Source organism: Diabrotica undecimpunctata, chromosome 6, assembly GCF_040954645.1.
Source record: "Diabrotica undecimpunctata isolate CICGRU chromosome 6, icDiaUnde3, whole genome shotgun sequence".
In the NCBI taxonomy this organism is placed as follows: Eukaryota; Metazoa; Arthropoda; class Insecta; order Coleoptera; family Chrysomelidae; genus Diabrotica; species Diabrotica undecimpunctata.
The window spans coordinates 130,987,477-131,011,379 of NC_092808.1; the positions used below are offsets into that span (position 1 = coordinate 130,987,477).

A 23,903-nucleotide genomic window follows, 5' to 3' on the forward strand; every position below is an offset into this window, starting at 1 on the left:
CAAGACAGGGAGGATATGGAATATATGATAAGGAAATTAAAGGAAGAATATGAACTTTGGGGACTCTAGATAAATATGTGCAAGACCGAATACTTATGTATTGGACCCGAGGTTGCAGATTTGAACTTAAGTTTTGAAGAAGAGACTATTAAGAGTTGTAAGGCTTTTAAGTATTTAGGGTCAATGATTAGCCGAGATGGTACTTGTATGAAAGATATAGAAATAAAAATACCACGGGGAAAACAAGCCACAAGAGCACTTCATGGAGTGATATGGAACAACACTCTAACCAAAGAAAACAAAAAGAGGATCTTTCAAAGCATAGTGATGAATATTACCCTATATGGAGCGGAAGTATGGCCAATGATAACAACAATACGAAATAAAATAAGAACAAATAAATATAAATAAATAAATATAAGGTTGAATGCTCGAATAAATGAACTTTGATCAGATAAAAGGCATATATCGAGCACAGTTTAATCTAATCTTGCCCAAGTACTTTCGATCACTAGATCATCTTCAGGGGCATTTCGTCAATTGCGGCCTATCCGACAAGAACAAAATGTCATAAACATATAAATGTACATCACACTACACTACAAAATTACAAACAAACACTTTAAAATTATTTAAGAAAGGCTACATTACTTGCAGAAGCCGGAGACAGAAAAAAAAATAAGAACAGTTGAACTGGACTTTATGAGAAGATGTCTAAAAATCACAAGAGCGGATAGAATACGAAAGGAGGAAATATGGAACACAATGGAAGTAAAATGCTCAATTACAAAAAAGTTGGAAAACAGAGCAATGCAGTGGTACGGGCATTTACAAAGAATGCCAGAGCATAGGTGGCCGAAAAAAATATTAAACTGGGACCCGCCGGGAAGAAGACGGAGAGGAAGACCTGCTACAAGATGGAAAACATACGTCGGAAATGCTATGATAGATAGATACCTCAGAGAAGGTGACTGGGAGAATAGAGTGCTGTGGAGGACGAAAACGGCGAACTCATAATGGGAAAAGCCGAAGAAGAAGAAGAAGAAGAATATTACTAAACTCATATATAATTTTCAAACAATCAACAACTAGTACGAAAATGTCTTTGAAATAATTTAAAGTTGCTGTGGCCACCGGTTTGACCACTGACAAAGCAGCCCATATGTCTTAGCATGGAGCCAAAGTACGTTGTACATACTGCAGTACCATGGCAACTGCTCATCGTACAAGATAGCACTGTACTATATTGTAAAGTAGGTTTATGTCTATCTGAAAAAAAAATTGTTTTGTTCTACTTCACGCTAAATATTTTTTTCGTTTGTGGCCTAGTGGTTTCACATGGTACCTTTTTTTCTAATAATTATAAAAATAAAATATAAAAATCCTTTGATTGTTCTAAAAACAAATAACCTAACCTAACCTAACCTAATATGTCCTAAAAACAAATTATTAACCATTTAATATAAACAAAAAAAAGTCCGTCCACAAAGGATTAAATAATAAAATACTTTGATTTTAAAATTTTAATTAAGACTTGACAATTGACTAAGAATTTTTCAATACATCCAATGCAGGAATACTACTTTTTTTAATTTGACACATTATTTAAGATTAAAATCATTATAAAATTAAACTAATATTTCTGGTATTTTTATAAAAACCTTCATTTAATCTTTATAAAGAATTAAGAAAACAATTGTTTAAATAATCTGAATAATTAGAATAAAAAAGTGATTTATACCAGTTTAACACGTCCGTTCATTAACACATTTAATAAAGTCTTCTTTACATACTTAATAAGGTTAGTGGGCCAGTATACGTACATATAGCAACCTTGGAAAACTTCCATATAAGAAAACCATTTAAGATAATTTAAATTTTTCGCATTAATCGATGCTACAAAATTATCAATGTAAAGGCCAATTCAGAGTCTGAACGTGTTTCAGTTAAATAGCATAAGAAATGCAATCTGAAAATAATCAAAATATAGGACGTTTGTATCTATTGTTAATAGAATACATTTCACTCATCAAGTATAGAAAGAAATGGTGTAAAAGTAGTGTCAAAAACAAATCGTGACGCATATAATTTTTTTAAAAATCCCTACGTATGTACATCGTCGCCATACCATCATTTAGATTATAAATTCGTACACTGCTGGATGTAAGCCTCCCTTGAATACTTCCATATCTCTCTATCCTCTGAATTTTCGTCGGTCCTTCTTGTTTGAGGACGTCCCCTATTGCTATAGGCATATTCTCTGAATCTTCATTCGATAATTATTTTAGTTTATCCATTATGGTCCATTCTCGCGACATGTCCTACCCAATTCCATTTTGGGGTTGTTATTTTTTCTCCAACATCTTATATTCTGGTTCTTCTTCGGATTTCTGTGTTTGGAATTCGATCTCTTAGAGATAGGCCCAATATTGGTCGCTGCATTGCATTATATTTAACTTTTATCAGAATTAGTGTATTTTGCACCGTACATGAGGATAGACCTTTCGTTTATGGCAGGCATGCCATGTCAGTTCTATTCCCGATTGAATCCACATGTTTGATTATCTTTTAATACATATTCGTCGGTAAATACTTATGCGAAGCAATTTCCTTTCTTTTATATCTCCTTTTTTTATGTGTGGGTACGTTGATTACATAGTTCCACTGATTCAATGTTATCCTTTCCAGAATATATTAATTGAATATTTGAATAGGACTTTTAATGCTTGCAGTTGTGTGCGCCCACCTACTTTTGTGGCTTCGCTTTCTATTTCGTCTTCACCGAGCGCTTTGTTGTTTTCCTTGAGGCGAGTGCATTCCTTATATCCCACAGTAATTTCAGAAATGTTTGCTGATCCTTGATAAACTACAAGAGCTATTATGGTGTTTGACATATTGCCTTGACGATTTTTATACAATTATTAGTATATATATCAATCGGTTTTAAAACGTCTTGCGACGTTGTCCGATGCCTAATTTCCATGACACTTTATCATCCCATTGGCCCTCTGGCCCTCACAATTATTAGTAAAAGTTTTTATTATCACCTATTGTGTTTGTTTTTCTACCTTGAAACTTTTTTTGTCTAAGGACTTTTAAACTTTTATTCTCTTCTACTAATTTGGTGGTATATTTTCGTAATTATCTTAACTTTATAAGATATTTCCATGCGTGTCTGTTAGTTCTCATCGTTCTTCCATTAATTGTTTGTGTCTTTACCTAGTTTTTCTTTTTTTCTGATCTTTTTAGGGCAAAACTTCTTTTGGTATCTTTTGTTTCTCTCACTATGCATTCGTTGTTAAGTATTGTTAAGTTCACAATACCATTTTTCATATACTATAGTTCATTTAAGTTCTTTTCATTCAACTTCTTTTTAAGTTGACAAGTTTTCAGAGTAGGCCCATTTCTTATTTTGGTAATTTAATAGCATTTTTGTTAATTCTTTAGCTTTATTGCTATCTTTCCCCAAACTAATCTGTGATAACTACTAATGGTAATTTTACGAAAACCTGGAAGACAAAAGAGTAGAGAAAAGCGGAACAGACGAGAGGGAAGAGGAACCGCCAACGATTCTTGAAGTTAAAGACGGAAAGTTAAAAGTAGCCAGAAACAAATACCAGGAATAGATAATCATCCAGCTGAACTATATAAAGAAGGTGGCCATGATACCATAATATTAATACAGCAGCTCAAAAAATAAATATGAACACAGAAATCTATCCCCAGTGATTGGAATATTGGAATACTTTGCACCATATACAAAAAAAGGAGATAGCTTTGAATGCTCTAACCACACAGAAATTATGCTCCTAAATGCAGCAGAGTTCTCTACTATACTATGCCACCGAGTGACATTATATGCAGACGAATAATATGAGAATACCAGGGTGGTTTCAAAGGGGTAAATCAGCAATTCATCAGTTTGCAAAAATAAGACAAATTTTAAAAAAATTACTAGAATATCTCATAGATACTCACCACATATTTATAGACTACAAGGCAGTCTACAACTCTGTAAATAGAAAAGTTCAGAGCCATGAAAAAACTAATTGTACCAAACTAATTGGTACCATTAGGTAGGTACCATTAGGCACCAATTAATTTGGTAGGTACCAAAACTAACCCCTGAAAAATTGAATGCAGAGTACGAATCCAGGGAGAACTGTCTGAACCTTTTAATACAAATAACGTCATGGCCTCTTCCCAGAGAATCTTCATAGTATTATGTAATTATGAAAGTATTGGAGACTCAAATCGTGTATTTTTCGAATGTCTTAATAATAAAGTTCAGACGAGGAAAGCATATCTCGAATTAATTCATCTCAAAATTAATCTACCAATTAACATCAGCAATATATTATCTTGTTCGAGAAAATATATCTTATCTTATCTTATATTATCTTTGATGTTCTAATTAGGTTTATCAAAGAATCTAAGATAAAAATTTGAAACACGTCATGAGGATTGCTTTAGAATAGAAGAATGGGTGGGTGGAGCAATGGTGGCTGGCAGAAAACCTCCAATTTAAGATTTGCTGATGATAACAAACTTACAGCAGTAAATTAATAAACATGTAAATGATAAACAAAGAAATAAAGATATTATTCTACAAAAAACCAAAAACTTGGCTTTAAAACCAAAACCAAGAAATTTAACATAAAAATTTCGTCACATAAAACGAAAAGCCTAGTAATATCAAAGGAACCAGTAAGGTTCCTTTGATAGGGAACAGGATAGGAAAGGGAACAAGTGGCAAAACCAAGTAGAGCAGCAAGATGCCTTAACGGTACAATATGGAGAAACAGACACTTGAAAACGGAAACAAAATCTCGAATATACAAGTCTGTAATCCGATCTGTCATGATGTCAAACAAGACCAGACACAAGCACGACAAGAAGATATTTGGATACATATAAATCGAGATATCTCTACGTAGACTAACAGTAGAAAACACTACTAGACAGAACAAGGAGTAATGAGATTAAAGAGCTATGCAGAGTCCACAACATTAATTAAAGGGTGAAAAAAAGAGAATGGAGCAGCCGAGAATGAAATATCGGTCGAATGGCAGAGAATAGAGTAGTTAGAATAGTCCGGGATAAGTCGCCAATTGGGAAAAGTACCACAGGTCATTCACGGAAAAGATGGAATGATAATATTCCACTAGGATAGTAGGTGACGTGAAAGAAAACCGAACAATTTATCTGTATAAAGGTCACGACAGTCCCTGACTAGTTTTCGACAAGTTTCGGACCAATTAGTTATAGGTTTAAATTCTCCGCGAACGATTTTCGGACATTTCTTACTGTTTCTAACCTAAAATACACAAACATTTCTAACATTAACAGCATTAGCTTATGGTTTTTTAGACCGTAGAAGGTGCTCTCTGATGGTTAGTATACTTAGCGGCCACTGTAGACTCTGGCGGCACCTTTATCTGCTTGGATTGGCGGATAGCCCACGGTGCCGTCTTTGTAATCAGGAGGAGGAAACCTCCTCACATGTCCTCTAGAAGTACCCGGCACTGGCCTACCAGAGGTGACAGATCCTGGGTTCGATCCTTATGTAACCGAGCCAAATGAGGGAGTTTTTCTTAAAGAGACTTGTGACTTTCTGTGAGGCAACAAGGTTACTAAAGGATTAAATCGTTCAGAACGGCAAGAGGGGCTCAGACTTGAAGCCCATGCTAATTACTGCAGATATGCCCTGGGGCCCTGAACTGCATGGGCCCCAGAAACGCCGAAGAATATGTCCTTATGGGCACATCCAGTATGATAGGGATGATACAATGGACCCGTCTTAGGATGTCTAGGCGTCTGTAGGACTCATATATGGGTCCTGCTCCCATCAACCATAACCAACCATAAGCATGGTTTTCCACTATATATACAAGAAAAACTGTAGTTAGAGCTTGTGAGTTTTCTAAACGGCTATGACCTTGAAAATATCTGCTCGTGGTGTCGTCCAAAATTATTAAAATGTGTACGGTCGAAGCGTAAATTTGTAACAACAACAAACAAAAAACTTGACAATTTACAGTGTTTGTAAGCATAGCGCTTGCGCTGACTAAAAATCTGCACTGGTCATAAGCCATAGAAAAACTCCGCACACATCAAACTTTCTGTTAAAGTCCCGGATTTTTGAACACCGCGAGCGCTGCTGGTGCGAACATATGGAATGTCTCCGCGAACAAAGCTTATACATTATAGATAAATGCGTTAAATTTATAGTTCATTAATAATTTATTGTTTAACGATTGTTTAATATAAAGTTTAATCAGACTCTCAATTTAAATTACAATCAACGTAAAGAAAACAGTCGTGAAAACATATTCAAAACAGAAAAACACAATAGTAATTACCTAATATAAAAAAATATATAATTTTGTAATATCTGATTTTTATATAATTTAAAGTTGATAATGGTTAAAGCCAAAATTATATTTTACATCTGGTGTGTCATTTTCCCATGGATATTTCTTCTCCTTTGTTACTTGTTCACTTTTTGGTAATCGTTTAAAATTGTCATATCCTAAAGCCGATCTAGCGCTTTGGAAATTTGAAGGAATGTCTTTGGGCTCATATGTAGAAGGTTCCTGTATTTTTTGTGCTTCGACGGTTATTGTGAGAAGAGTAATTACGATACATATCTGAAAAAAAAATAAAGAAAAAGTTTTTTTTAATATAAAAAACATAAACAAAAATATGTTATAAATGGATAAATGATTAAACAAAAGATAAATAAACAAAAATATAGACAAGCACTGGTTAATTTTAAAACAGAAATATTACAAGCTAAAAACCAAAGTTGGAAAGACAAATGCCATTAACTGCATACATATTATTGAGGGCAAAAATCTCGAGAATTCTGAAGATTTATTAAAAAAACTGAGAACAAGCAAAATGGCAGGTGATGGATGATAAAAGAAGAAGATGATAAATCCCATAACAGCGTCGAAATGGAAAGATCATTGTAAAACATTATTGGAAGAAATAAAATCAGAATATAATACTCCATCAGGAAATATAATCCAGGTTTTGGGAGAATCGATTATGATAAACGGGGAAAAGGTTAAAAAGCAATAATCTTCTTAAATAATCTTCTTAAAAAAAAGCAATAATCTAAAGCAATGACTTCACACCACTTCACAGCCAACAAAATTTTGAACACGGGTGACTAGAATACAGATAATGTAAAATATAAATCAAAAAAGAAAAGGTTTTAGTCTGGTATACGATATCAGCCAGAGGCATTTGAGGGCCTAATATTGCCCGGGTGAGAGGGGAGGCATTAGACTCCAATATTTATACTGAATGTTGAGTTCCGAAATTGGTTGATTATATAAATGTAGAGCAAAGGCAGGAGTGGGAATACTAATCAAAAATAAGTAGAAGAACAGGGTTAGAACATGGGAACCAATCAACGAGCGAATAATTAAAATGCATATAGACTTATATGGTAAAGAGACAGTGATACTCGGAGTATATGCACCAACAGACGATTCCCCGAGAGTAGAAAAAGAACATTTCACGGAACAACTTCAACATAAAATAGAGCTAATTAAAAAGAACGTGGAGATAATTATAACAGGAGACCTTAACGGCAGAACCGGAAGGAAAGAAATCGATAAAGTAGTGGTGAGATTTGGAGAGGATGAACAAAACGATAACGAGAACGTCTGATTGAATTATGCGAACTAAACAACCTAAAAATCACCAACGGATTCGTCAGACATAAAAATATTCATAAATATACATGGACGCAAGAAACACGAAAGAAATCGATAATAGACTACATAATAATCAACCAAGATACCACAATAAAGATCAAAGATGTGCGAGTCAGAAGAGGAGCAGAATGTGGAATGGACCATACACTACTGACAGCAAAAATGGGCATTAATTGGAAACATAACAAGACCCCCTCCACAGAAGAACAATCTACTACTCCAAGAACAATCAATAAGAGAACTATACCAACAACGTCTAGACCAAAAATTAATAGAATTTAGATACGGCAACATCGAAGAAATATACGAGCATATAAAGGCGAGTATAAAGCAAGCAGCATTCGAAGCCCTCGGAGAAAAAGAACATATAACAAATAAACAGCACTATTATAAAATAAATGAACCAACAAAAACAATAATTGAAGAAAAAAAGCAACTAGACAGAAAATGGCTGACTGCAAATAACGATGAAGTTTATAAAGAATATAGAGAAAAAGATAGAGAAGTGAAAAAACAAATAACACAGCAAAAGAATGAAGAATGGGAAAGAATCTGCTTAAATATTGAAACATATATAGGAGATACAAGAACTTCGGAGTCATGGAAAGTACTGAGAGGATTGAAACAAAACTCAAAAGAAAAAATTAAATTAGGAAATATACAGGACAAAGAATGGAAGGATTATTACAAGGAACTATTAACAGAACAAAGACCACAATTAATTAGAAAAGAAAACAGGCGAAGACGAAGCAGATTCCCACAACAAGAAATAGAAATAACAGATAGGGAAATGAGAACGGCCATAAAAGCAATCAAAAATAAGAAAGCACCGGGATCTGGAGGCATCTCACCTGAGCTTATAAAATACACATCAAAAAATTACATCGGATGATACAATGGATATTTCAGAAAGCCATAAATGGAAAACAGCTTCCAAAGGAATGGACGGAGGCATATATGACATCTATATTTAAGAAAGGAGATAGAAAACGATGGAAAAACTGCAGAGGAATAAGCGTAATATCATAAATAGGAAGATTATATGGGAAGATACTCCGAGAAAAGAGCAAGCGATAAAAGGCAAAATCGGGGAGGATCAGGCAGGCTTCACGGCAGGAAGATCATGCATAGATGATATATACACTGTGGAACAACTGTTAGAAAAGAAAAAAGCAAAAAATAGAGATATACACTTGGCATTTGTGGACCTGAGAAAGGCGTATGACTATGTACCAAGGTTAGAACTATGGAAGGCAATGTACAAATTAGAAATACAGACGGAACTCATAAAAGCTACAAAACCTCTGTATAAAGAAAATAACGTGTCCATTAAAATGGGAACAAGAATCATAGGAGACTTCACCACAACAAAAAGGCTCCTACAGGGTTGTTCCACATCTCTAACCTTATTCAAAATATACTTAGAGAAAGCCTTGACTACATGGAAAAGAAAATGCGAAGGCATGGGAGTACCGGTACGGAACGAATACCTATATACGATAAGCTTTGCAGACGATCAAGTAGTGATTGCACAAGACCAAGACGACCTCAGCTACATGATGAAGAAACTACAAGAAGAATATACCAAGGCTGGCCTAGATATTAACCTCGCGAAAACAGAGTACCTATCTACAAGTGAAGAAGACATAGAAGATCTACAGATTGATAACAACGTAACAATCAAAGGAAAGGATACATTCAAATACCTGGGGTTTATAATCACGAAAAAGGCAACAACAGAGGAAGAAATTACACAAAGATTAGGACAAACAAGAACAGCAATTCGACAACTTAACTCAGTATGGTGGGGTAGACACCTAAATATAAAGACAAAAACGCAGATTTATAAAACATTAATGCGAAGTATTATGACATATGGGGCTGAAAATTGGATCATAAACAAGAAAAACAGCAGTAAAATAGTAGCAACAGAGATGGAATGCCTGCGAAGATGCTGCAGAGTAACAAGAATGGATAGGAGAAGTAATGACGAAATAAAGCAAAGAACATCAATAGAAACAGACATACTAACATATATAGAACAAAAAAGACTAAAGTGGTATGGACATGTAAGAAGAACTAGCGACAGCAGATGGATAAAGAGAATAACCGAACGACTGGATGCAGGAGAAGTTCACAGTTATTGATACCTATGCCCCATCAGACAATCAACCAATTAATGCAAAAGCCCAATTTTTTACCAGGCTAATTGAAATAATCGGCAACACACGTGAAATATTGCTATTAGATTTAAATACCAGAACTTGTCGGAAAATAGAAGCAAAACAGTAGATAAACTTAACGACAATGGCCGAAGACTAATCGACATCTAGTAATATAATGACCTTAAGATGACCAACGGTTTCATTTTCGGTAGCATGTTTCGACCATCAGTACATTAAATTTCGATATCTTTTTAAACGTAAAGAGTGCAACTTTCGTACGCAATTTATGAAAGCAATTGGCAGTTTCTATAAAGCTGTTAAATATAAAAATATTGCAGAATTTTTGCAATTTTTTACAATTCTTTTGAGATCAATAAAATTTATGACTTCCTTTAAATGAACACTATGGTATTTTCATTGTTAGATCCTAATCTTCAAAACTTATTACATGAAATTCCGATTTTCCTAAAATATGGGGCATCTGAAATATGCCTACAAAACGCTAAATTTAAACTGCTACTTAACTTCAGCTACAAATTTCACCTTATGCCGTCTTCGCGGAAGCATTTCCCGTGACGTGAGATCGTTTGTAATGTGAAAGTTTAAATTCAGTATTTTTTAGGCATATTTCAAATGTTTATCATGTCATGTTTATTGGTCTTTCTCAAGATATCTTGCGTATAACTATGAAAATTATTCTCGTTAAAAAAACAACACATTTTTCTAATTACATATATTAGAGTTGTTAATGATGATACTGAGAGAAGGGTAAAATTGAATGTGTACAAAGTTAATAAAACACGTAAATTATAAGAATTATTATTGTAATTTTACAAATTACTACTTAATAATAATAATCTATTTGTCAAATCAATTTGAAATTTTAAGTTGGGAATAAGCCGGCATACTCGCGTCGGCAAATCCGATCGCTAGCGATACAGTGGACGCACTATGAAAAACTAATCCGATGCGTACGATGCGTCCGATGTGTACGATGCGGACCTATGGACGCTTAGCTTTAATCGATGTTTTCTTCTCCCCCTCCCTGTGAGGAGGGTTTTAGGGCAAAGCCTTGGGAGTAGGAGTGGAAAACTTTTTTGCATCTTATTTAAGGTAACAAAATTGACATTCTCAGTAAAAGTCAGCTGTTCAGTCAGAATTCTGTTTCTTGTTACTATAATCTGTCTGGTCATTTTCCCTTGCAATGGCTTCTTCTGCTGCTAGGAGTATTTGCGTTTTCAGGTTTTCATATCATTCTTCATTTGTTATTCCTAGAACATCTTTCGTTTTAGACGATAGTCTCAATTTATAAAGAAAACAAATCGACTCGTCTTTTAGTTTATCTGTAACTTACCTTTTTGATTTTATGTTTTCGCTCTCATTATATTTTCTTTTTATTAGACTCTGGTGACCGGTATTTCTTATTTTTCTTTCTCTCACCAAGTGGTGTTCTGATCCACATGTTACTGCTTTATATACTCTCGTTTCTTCGACATAATTAAATAATTACAATTAATAATATTATTGATTTTTGATTGAGAACTGGTTTTGTATATTATGTATATTTATGTATCTCTTGTACGTTCTATGTATATTGTCAACGAATACTGGTCACATAAGTCAATCAGTCTCGTATCATTCTCATTCAAGACAGTTTCTCCATATGGGCCTACTATTTTGTTACTATCCTTTCTTCCAGTTCTTGTATAAATTTCTCCAGTCAATATAATTTATTTCCGACTGTTTACGTTTCCTAGTGTTTCTTTAAACTGATCTTTTTCTTCTCCTTCACAGGTGAGGGGATATACTACTACTATTATGACTTTACTTCTTCTGTTTATTTTTATGTCTACACTGATTATTTTTTCATTTATCCAATCTTTGACATGTGTCTTATATTTTTGTTTATTGCTAAAGACACTCCACTGTTTGCTCTTTGGTCTTTATTAACTCCGCTGTAGCAATGAACCTATTCTTCTATTGTTTAATTTCCTTGACCTTTTCTTTTTAATTCACTAAGTACCGCTATGTCCATTTTAGTTCCGTAAAAGTTTCTTGATGTTTATTGTATATAAGCTGCACATTCCAACCTATCTTTATCCATTCCTATATTCATCGTCTGTTTTCATAGCTGAGTTCGTTTCCATTTGTTTTCGTGCAGTATTCAGGGCTTTTTATTGGGTCTGTTAGCCTATATTTTTATTTTTCAAGTGCCGGGAGTTAAACCAACGAACTAACTCTTCTCCTTACCAAACTGGACTTGGTACCCACCACGGTGGAATTATCAAGAACCTGTTGAAATGGCAAATGGTGATGAAAACTTTTTGAAACGTATCATCACTGGAATCTATACCCATTCCATCATAATGTATAATATTATTATTCTAGCAACAAAACGACTTAGAACGATACAAATTATTTTATAACCCCATTAAAGCATTGAAATAATAGAATGTAAAATAAAAACATAGGATACTAATTATTGTTTTATTGTATGTAGTTATTTTTAGGGATTTAGTCATTGTGATTTTTACTTTGTTAATTTTTTAAAGATTTGTCATCTTAAAGAAGCACAGGTCGAGGTGAAAGCCATAAATTTCAACTTTATTATTAGATTATTGGATAAGGTCAGTAGTATAGATTTATTCGATCTTTCTTTAAAATTAAGCTAAATATATTATAAAATTAGAATACAAATTAATATTTTGAAGTGAATACTTCTTAGCGCTCGGTATGATGTTTTTCACGGGTACGAAATCCTATTTAGCGTGACTCTAAAAATCCAGACGGGTGTAGTAACCTTGCAGTTACCGTAATACACATAATATACATACATACCCTTATTACAATTCCATATAATTTTTATAACAACTCGAGAACGACTAGATTGGTTTGGCTAATTTTGATTTTAAAACTTTTGTAAAAAATAATATAAAATAAATTAAATAAAATTAAAAAAAATTAAATAAAATTAAATAAAATTAAATTAAAATAAATATAATTAAATAAAATTAAATAAAACTAAATAAAATTAAATAAAATTAAATAAAATTAAATAAAATTAAACAAAATTAAATAAAATTAAATAAAATTATAAAAAATTATAAAAAATAATAAAAAATTATAAATAACTATAAAAAATTTAAAAAAAAAGTATAAAAAATTGTAGAACACCTGAACACCAACACCTGAAAACAAACTTAACTTCAGTTCCCTGTGAGATACAATCAGAGGAAGAGAAAAATATTTATAGATATTTGGTCTGCCCATGCCAGATGTCTCTAGCTACTAAACCATTTGGAAAAACCGAAATTATTACCGCAATACTAATATTAATAAAAAAAGCTCCTAGTTATGAGCTGATTACTGGATTTGTCTTGTGTCAACTACCACAAAATGCGATCGTCTTATTTACACAAAGCTACATCTAGGTATTAAGATTAGGATATTTTCTTTCGCAATGGAAAGTGGCTCGTAATTTCATATAGACCCATTAGTTTACTACCAATTCTTGCTAACTTTTTTGAGAAATTAACAATAAAGAAATTGAGTTCTTTCATAGAAGAAAACTGCTTAGTTCCTGACTACCAATTTCATTTTCGCCAAAAACACGCTGCAGTTAACCAATTGCACAGAATTCTTAATATCCAAAACCAGGATTTGGAGAAAAAGCGCTATTGTTCTGTAGTGTACTTGAACATTACACAAGCTTTTGATAAAGTGTGGCATACAGATTTACCGTATAAAATTAAACAACAACCACCATCTGAATTCTATGGGATATCCTACAGTAAGTCAAAATCCTACATAAAGATATTTCCAGATAAAATATGGTGCGGTAGTAACAGCATTGAAACCTATAAACTCCGGTGGATCTCAAGGTAGTGTGCTTGGTCCACTCTTATATCTATTGTACACGGCCGACCTACTCACTTCTGATCAGTGTTCCTTGGCAACATTTGCTGATGACACCATCATCCTCTCATTCCACACAAATTTGATCGAAGCATCTAGAAGATTACACATAGATAAGTCCACATGAACACCATTCAAATGTGGTTAAGAAAATGGCGAATTATGATTAATGAAAGTAAATCAAACCATGTAACTTTTAAAACTAAACGTCTGACATGCCCACCTGTACAACTAAACAATCAAGATATACCGCAATCTGATAGTGCAACATACCTCGGCATTCATTTTGATAGACAAAAATTAAGACAATTTTACTGGCTACGTGGAAGAACATCCGAACTACCACTAGAAAATAAATTATTAGTGTATAAAGTAATTCTAAAACCCATCTAGACCGATGGCATTCAACTGTGGAGCTGTGAAAGCGAATTCAATATTGAAATACTGCAGAGGTTCCAATCGAAGGTCCTTAGGCAGATTGTTAATGCACCATACTACGTCCCAAATGAAGTCATACATCGTGATCTCACACAGCAGGGAAGTGAGAAGACTAAAGGGACACAAACCCTTGGACTTAGCAGATAAATTTCATAAGTATATTGTTTAGAATATGAGATTTTTTTTTAAATAATATTTTAGTTAAATTTAATTAGGAAAATACTAACACTGGTAGGCCATCTTTGTTCATGCTAATTTTTCTGTTGTATTATCAAATTTGATTATTGTCCAAACAGGACAGATTGCAAATCAAAATTGCAATTAATATGGTTTGAAATCCAAGTAAATTTGCTAAATGAGAGACTAATAAAATACAGAATGTTTCATGGTTTTGAATCCAATTTTTAGTAATTTAACATTCCTATTTATGAAAGTTATGTTGTCAGCAAAAATCGAATTTAATGATTGAAAACTTCTCGTCCAGTCCCCCCTAAAAATCATACGAACAAGCTAAATTTTGCTGACAATGTCAATTTTGGGACCCCAAAAAAGATGCAAAAAAGTTTATCAATTTAAACCCCGGACTTCCTACTTAAACCTCTTCGTAGAGGGGTAAAAACGCAAAATAATCGATTTATGAAGAATCTGTACGCCATAGAAGAAAATATTTCAAATAAAAAATGTAGCTAAGATAATTTTAAACAAAAATGTTTATTAGCCCCTTTTGCGTAAAATCAACCGTTCTCTCAGAAACAATGCTTAAAGCAACCGGCGATTCGGCGTCAGTTCCGCGCGCGAAATCAATGTTAGATAAAATTTGTATCAACTCGACCGGAAAAAATCGATATCTTTTGATCAAAGACGGTTTTGGATGTAATTTATATCAGAAGCTAAATACTTTGGAAAAACGTACTAGTGTAATTAAAAAAGAACAGCTTTAAACGTTTTAAATCGTTTGTAATGTGAATGTTTATATTCAGCGTTTTTTAAACATATTTCAAATACCTCACATTTGTTGCCAAAACTCAAAACTAAAATTTTATGCTATAGGTTTTGAAGATTAGGCTCTAGTTATAGAAACTCTATAGTGGTCAGTCAATAAAGGGATACATTGTATTCATCTCATGAGAATAATAAAAAATGACAAAAATCGCGCCACGTTTATTTATTTAACACCTTTATAAAAACTCAGTTCATTTTCGGCAAAATACAAAAGTTGCACACGAAAGCTGCACTCTTTACCTTTAAAACGCATCTTAATTTTTATCGATAGGACATTCGGATCAAAAGATATTGAATTTTTACCGTCGAGCTGATACAAATTTTATTGAACATTGATTTCGCGCGCGTTACTGCTGCATTACTGCTAAAAAATGCTAATAAACGTTGTTGTTCAAAATTATCTTAGCTACATTTTATTTAAAACATTTTTTTCCTATGGAGTACAGATTCTTGGTAAATCGATTTTTTCCGTTTTCCCCCCTCTATGTGTGGGTTTTAAGGGGAAAGCCCGATGGTAAAAGTGGTAAACTTTGATTCTAGTGTCCCAAAATTGACATTCTCGGCAAAATTCAGCTTGTTCGTATAATTTTTAGAGGTTCAGCGGCATTTTCGTCTCTGACGATTGGAGTATTCAGAATAATATCAAAAATTATAGTCGTAGTGTTAATACATATAAGGTAAAATAAGATTGAAATGCCTAAGCAATAAGAAATTAGCACAGATAATTCGAAAGAAAGTCAAGTATCAAAGAAAAGGATAGTTTGAATAAAGCAAAATAAATAAAAAAATGCAAAAAAGAAGAAAATACTTGTATGATATGTATATCGCTGATTGGATATCTATCTCAACAAAAAAAACATAGAAATATAATGCTAATATATATCTTGAAAATTCATAATGTATTCACAAGTTATAATTAATTTGCAGTTTAAAAATATATTGCTACACCAGTTCTTAACGCCTACTTAATAAAAATAGACACCTTACCTGATACAAACTTAACATCTCAACAAATTGTAAGAAATCTTGATAACTCACTAACGTGATGATGTAGTAGCGAATACTTAAACATAAATAAGCAATGAATGAGATGCTGCACCTTCAACCATTTAATTTTTGCATGGTTCGTGATCATGGGCGTACATTAAATAAAAAGGTTGTTACAAATGTTAATCACATATAAAAGGTTACATTATGCAAACAATTAAAAAAATTTGGATATATGGATACTAATAATTAGTTTCCCAGCCCTTCAATTTTTATTATTTAACAAACACCTAAGCGGTACCTTGAATATTTACAGCTAGTCACAAAATATTTGACTAGCGAGCAAATTTTCTCTATTAATATTGACAATCTTAAAACTATTTATTTGTTGAGTTCCCATAATGATATTTCTCATTTTTTTAACCGGCTTAATCATATCGCTTAACACTCACTGGCCTTTTAGACATAAGCTATTTGTACTTAGTCAAAAGGTTTTACACTAAATCGAAAGGTTTAGTTCTTTTGAGTCTTCTCACTATTCCATGCTGATCAAGGAGTTAAATAGCCTCTACGTTTGCATGGTCATGAGGTCTGTTTTCATGTTTCTTTGCAAATACTTTAATTACATCTGCGACCATTTCCACATCTAGGTCTCTGTGTAGGTCGCTACTTCTTGTAACATTTACAGTGTCCCTTAGTACTTTATTCGAAAAACTTTAAAACATTTTGATGTTACGCGCACTGACACATCCCCAGAGCTGTATGCCATATTTCCATAACCCTACAGTGCGTAGTGAAGCACATATGCATCAAACGACATTTTTGACGTGACAACGTCTTAAATTAGGTTGTGGCTCGGAGTCACTCATGAAAAAGTGTAACGCCCGCTCACGTCTGTTACGATGAGTCACCGAACGAGAGAGAGGCCCGCCGGACCGGCGAATGCCTTGCGTCTCTCTCCCACTCAAACATGATCGGTCTGCTGCGCGCGCAGCACTAGAGAATTAGGCGCGTTGAATCGGTGCGTGCTTGTGTCTCTGTCTTTCTCGAGCGTTCTTGGCGTTGGAAAACCGAGAAAGCGTCATAATACAAGTTCACACGTGTGGTTAAAGTATCGTCAGCTGTGTCTGTAGTGAAAATGTGGAGTGCTTAGATTCGTCATTTACAACAACTACAACAATAAAGGTAAATAATTGTACACTAATATTTCATTATCGTAAACTATGATTGATTGATTAATTGTTAGATTGACACAAAAGTTGAGAAACTGAGTTTATAGGTTATGTCATACTATTGACAAATGTTGATAGTGTTAAGTAAATTATTAGTTTAAATCACTCTGCAATCAATCGTAATTCAGTCGATTGAGAAGAAACAGCGCGTTTCAACTGCAAACAACTATTGTGCAATTTAATAATATTCATATCAATAAATATTCTACCGAGAAAAAGACGTTGTCACGTAAAATCTTCGCCCGTAAAACCGACTTTACAGGCAACCGATTTTTTTACTCATTATTCTCGCCAAATGTTAGGAATCATCAGCAATCTAACCTAAAATAAGTCAGCCACACGTGTTCGTGTTCATATCGTTTGAGTATTGTGGTACTAGATTGTCCATTTTTCAAGTGCTATAAAATCACTTTATTGAAAAAGGTAAGCAAAAATAAAAAATACTATACATTTTGGTATGTTTACTGTGCACAGAGTTTATATTATAATTACAGTTTATTATGTCTACTACCCAAATCAAGAAAATATGTTTGATTCAAAAATGAACCACTGTGCAGTTGTAATACGATCTTTATTTATACATTCGTTATATTCCGTCAATATAGTTTGTTTTATTTTTTGTTTCAGATGCCTTTTGTTTTCAAAAATTCGAACAAAAACGTTAATTTGCGCAAAATTTAGACAACATAGACTCTGATGAATTATATGATTTTATTGAAAATATACCCGATGTTAGTGAAGATTAATTAGATTTGTCGGATGATGAACGTCTTGATGTTAACATTGCCTGATTCAATTCCTACAGTAATGACATAATGTTGATAAGCTTTTTAGATGAGTGTGGAGAAGAGCACGTTACAATAGAAATGCAAACGCAGTCTCAATCTGCGAATGCTAGTAATTTAGAGCCAGTTCCTTCAACATCATCTTCTAGTACTATCACACACACAGATAAGAATAAATCATCTGGATCCAAAGAAGTATTATGGAAGAAGAAGAATGTTGGGAATATACCATCAACCATTGTAAGTAATACTAATTTGCCATTGTCAGTCACAAACACATTTTCAATACTTTTTATACTTTTTTGATGACCAACTGATGGAGAAGATTTTGCAAGAAAATGTACGTTACAGTGTTTTGAAGAATCCTTCAGCCCCTCGATTTATAGAAGATTTATAGAAGGAAAACCATCAGAAGTACTTAGGCATATGCATAATGACATCAGTTAATTGTATAAATAATATTCGGCTATACATTAAACATACCTATCCCATTTTAAAGTCAAATATCATTGTTTGGTATAAAAATAAAAAATTGCGCATTGTAGGGTTGTATACTTTAATTTCATCTGCGACCATTTCCACATCTATGTCTTTGTGTAGGTCGCTACTTCTTGTAACATTTACAGTGTCCCTTAGTACTTTATTCGAAAAATTTTAAATCATTTTGATGTTACTCGCACTGACACATCCCCAGAGCCGTATGCCATATTTCCATAATAGCTTCAGTACATGTTTATACAGTGTGGCGCACCGAAAACGAAACAGAGGCATTTACTGGCAGATGATTCCTTTTTTGAAAAAACGCTCGGACCCGTCGATTTTGTTTTCGAGGGGGACACAAAATTGGCATAAAATCACTTTAACATTTGCAGCCCCTTAAGTGGGGGTGGCATCATCCCTAAAATCTTAAATGAAAAGGGGGGTCGAATGATCCATTATTTGAAAGGTCTTTCAACTCCCTTTATAATGATGTAAAATTCATGTATTCAATTCAGTAGTTTTGGAGATTTATTGATTTAAAGTTTAAAGTAGACTTTAATAGGTACATCAAATTAGTTTGTACTTCTTTCAGAAGAAATTTGAGTAAAAGCATTTTCTTGATAAGTAAATGCTTTTATTTACTACGCCTATGGTTTATTAATAATAAAAATAGCAATTGAAGTGTCCTTTGTGACAAAAAAAGTTGTTTCTTGAAGAAACATAAGTAGAGAATGCCACGTACTTATTTTAAATAGGAAATAGTACATTAGTTTGCGATTGATTTGACCAATCTTTATTGTTAAAATATCATTTATTGCTTTATACATAAATTAACCATGGTATATTCCACGGCAGAAAGGGTTGAAATTATTGAAATATTTTTCGGAAATAATCAGTGCGCTAATAGAACAGCACAAATTTTTAATGAGCGACATGAGAACAATAATGTGCACCGAAAATATGTTCTAGAACTTGTAGCTAAATTTCGGGAAACTGGATCAGTCGCCAATAAAAAACGTAATATTGAAAATCCTATAAGGAACGAAGCAACAGAAGTGGGGGTTTTAGGGCAAGTTATTGTAGATCCTACATTAAGTACCCGCAAATTGCAAACTTCGTGTGGTGTTAGTCGACGTACTATCCAACGGATTCTAAAGGCCCATAATTTTCATCCGTATAAAATTTACCTTATATAGGAACTTAATGAAGACGATTTTGATAAGCGATTAGAATTTTGTGAAGTTATGAGTGAACGAATTACAAACGATGAACAATTTTTATTTAACATTTGCTTTTCCGACGAATGTTCCTTTTTTTTAAATGGCGAAGTAAATCGTCATAATTGTCGATATTGGTCGGACTCTAATCCCAGAATTTACCATGAGGTACACACACAGCAGCCACAAAAATTAAAGCCATAATGTCTATTTTTTTTTAACACACTGCTCTAAACAAATTAATCAATCTGCATTGATACCAATCACGTAGATTTTTCAACCATGTGTTCTGCATTCGGTCAACAGATCTTCTTCCTTGAATCTTTCCCTGTATTATGAGTCTCAAAATTTCATATTTTGATCCCCTCATCATGTGGCTTAGGTATTTCAATGTTCTGGTTTGTATAGTAGTGATTAGTTCTGTTTCTTTACCAACCCTCTCCAGTACTTCTTTATTTGTAGTTCTATCACTCCATGATATTTTTAATACTCTGCAGTATAACTAGAGTTCGAAAGCAGCGATTCTTTTTAAATTTCATTTTTTTAATGTCCAAGTCTCAGCTCCATATAATAATATTGAAAATATATAACAGCGAATGGTACGTAGTCTGATCTCCAAATTTAGATTTTTGCACGAGGCGTGGCTCATTCGTATAAATGCTGATCTGACAATCTCTACGCGCCTGTTTATTTCTGCAGTATGATGCTCATACTACTCATTGCTCAAAGTTCCCAAGTACTGATCCTGACATCTAGGTTCATGTTAAAATATTTTGCTGTATTGGCATATGGTATAGCAGTACCATTTAATAGTATTGGTGTTTTATTTATTGCTTTGTTGGTGAATTATACATGTATTAATTTAGTCTTATTGAATTTTATACGCCATTTCTTATTCCATGCATTAGCCCCATTGAGTGCCTCTTGAAGTTTTACTTCCAATCCGGAAATAGTTTTAAACAAATATTGTTTTAAAAAATTCTGGGAACTGTGTGAAATTGGATAAATCTCATGCGGAACCGGTGATTTATATAGGTTTCTGCCGATATGCGCTCGACCGTTTTGCGCCCTTACCTGAAATCGGCCGGTTTGCGCTCTAACACTTTCTTAATGGAGATGTATAGCTAATTATTTTCTTATATCGACTGTTTTGCGCTCTCTTGTAATCGACGTTTAATTTTATTCTACCATAACAATCAGGTAATGGTTAGGCTAGTAAAATTAGTTTTAAAAAATCATAAAACTATAAAAAAATAAAAATAAACCATCTTCCCTTCCCTTCCCTAAACACTTTCATTCAGGCTTAGGACTGTCATAGTTTATACATAATATAAACATTGGCGTGTTTAGAAGATGTTTTTTTTATTTTTTAATTTTTTTTCGTTTTTTTTTAATTTGTTAATTTTTTTTTTGTTTTTTTTTTAAATTTTTTTTTGTTTTTTTTTCAAACTTTTTATAGAGTAAAATACAAAAAATTCTTGGGAATAAAAAATTTCGTTTTGTCGCTCATTGTAATAATTTCTTCTGGAAATACTATTTTGGATGCTGTCGCTGGATCTGTGAGCAGCCCAAGCGCACGTTTTCTACAATAGTTTAAACCACTTTTAACTGAAGAGAATTTTGGGATGTCTGTCACGAAATCCAGTCCTTGACTATATAATCTTTGAAATTCATCTTGTTATATTTTTGACATTGGCAAATAACTATTGTCTTCCCTAGCTCTTTTTCGAGCATTGATGACACACTGCGTCACTTCTGTCGCTGCAACACTCGGCTTACACAGATGTTCGGCTTCCTTAATTATTGTGTTATTATCCATAATTATGTGGCCTCGACATTTTTCAGTTTTCTCTTTCAAACAACTCCAAAAAACCGAACCATCTTTATTTGTTTTTTTCATACGAAAACTGTACCCTTTATACAATGCACATGGTTTTCCCTTCGAAGTTTCAATAATTTGCACATCCATTTTTAAAACACTATCTCACACTAACTCACACTGATTCACAATAATTATTGATCCTACTATCTCAAAGAACGCAATAGAAATGATTGACAATCAATATGGTCATTATCACGTAGAATTTTTAGGTAATTTTTCTGTTACCATACCAGTATTAGAAAAATTTAATAATTATGTTAGTTTTGATTTGACATTTTTTTTTTAATCTAAAGGAAAAAGATGTTTCTGTTTATTTGACATGTTAGTTTGTTCATTGCAGGTTCACCAGACTATCATTGTAGAATGAAATTAAAATTATATTGCAAGAGAGCGCAAATTGGCCGATTAAGGAAACTATAGTAGTTAGATATTTCTATTATGAAAATTGCAAAGCGCAAACCGGTCGATTTCAGGTAAGGGCGCAAAACGGTCGAGCGCAAACCAGCCGTATTCATTTATGGTCAATTTTAGTTATTCTTGATCTACCACTTTTTGGCTACATGCCAGTTTCACCTAGAACCATAAATTATGGTCTTCAGTAAAGTATGCTGCCATATGTCTAGTAGTACCAGTTTTGTTACAGACTCAAGAAAGTGCACCCTTAAAAGTTCTTTCAGAGTCTTTTCATTATTTTGAGTGACTCACCTCACCTCATCTGACTCATTTTGGAGTGAGGGTATACTTATCTGATGGTCCTTGGAGAGATTTTTATGGAGCCTGTACATTTCTGCAGTCTGTTCTATCTCCTCGAAATGCTTTCTCCATGATACTCTTTTTGACCTTCTCAGTTCCTTACTATATTCAGTCAGACAAAATTAAATTTTCGTCTAACTTCTGTCCTTTGATTTGGAAGGTTGTTAATCCACCAGAGCACTTGTTTGTTAAAATTCCTCCGTATCTTTGTACAATTGTCTTCGAACACCGAAATGGCAACCACTTAAAATTGTCTATCTTTAGTGTATGTCATATCATTCCTTTAATACTGCCTAAATAATATTCCAGATCTATTCGATATGCTTTCAATCTGTTTTACAAGGGTTTTCTATAAGTTTTCTTAATTGGCTTATTTTCTCTAATTTCAAAACAATGTGTCGATGGTCATCTGATACTTGCCATTTTGTAATAGTTTTAGCCATTTGAGTCGTAGCCATTGTTATATCAATTACTTCTTTTAAATCAGAGACCATAAAATTCCATAGAGAAGTTAGACAAGGTTGTATACTCTTGGCATTTCTATTGAACCTGTACTCAGAGGAGATCTTTGCACGAGCTCTGGATGGAACACAAGCAGGTATTAAAGTCAACAGAAGAACTGTTAATAAAATCCAATATGTCAATACAGCATTAATTACCGAAAACGAACAAGAATTACAAAATCTGCTGCACAAGATAATAAGATAGCCTAGAAACCGTCTGGAAAACTTTAAGCTGTGTATATTTCGCCGCATTCTAAAAATTACATGGACTGACAATATTAGAAATAAAGAAGTTTTAGAACGTATGACTAGAGATCTTGAACGTGTCTTCTTCTTTAGGTACCGTCTCCTCTAAGGAGGTTGGTAATCATCACAGCTATTCTCACTTTTGAGATTGCAGCTCTGAACAAGTCGACGGAACTGCAATTATACCACTTTCTCAGATTGTTGAGCCAGGAGATGCGTCTTCTTCCAATATTTCGTTTTCCCTGTATTTTCCCTGCATTATGGTTTGTAGCAACACATATTTATCCCCTCTCATAACGTGGCCGAGATATTGTAACTTTCTTATCTTAATCGTATTCATGATTTCAATTTCCTTTGTCATTTTTCTGAGGACTTCAACATTTCTTATTCGGTCTACCCAACTTATTTTTAATATTCTTTGTAGGTCCACATCTCGAATGCTTCAAGTCGATCGCTCACCTCTTTCTTTAACGTCCAGGCCTCCACCCTATACAGCAGCACCGAAAACACATATAAACGTAATATTCTTATTTTGAGTTGTAAACTAAGGTCTCTACTGCATAATACT

The 23,903-nt window shown here is 33.4% G+C and overlaps 1 long non-coding RNA gene across 1 annotated transcript; it reads right to left on the bottom strand.

The window, feature by feature from the left end:
- Positions 1-6,257: 6,257 nt before the first annotated feature.
- LOC140443908 (uncharacterized) lies at positions 6,258-16,387 on the bottom strand. The gene is made up of 2 exons (XR_011951277.1): positions 16,238-16,387; positions 6,258-6,650 (listed from the first exon to the last, which is right to left on the bottom strand). It is a non-coding gene; the product is annotated as an uncharacterized lncRNA (long non-coding RNA).
- Between the last annotated feature and the right edge of the window lie 7,516 nt (positions 16,388-23,903).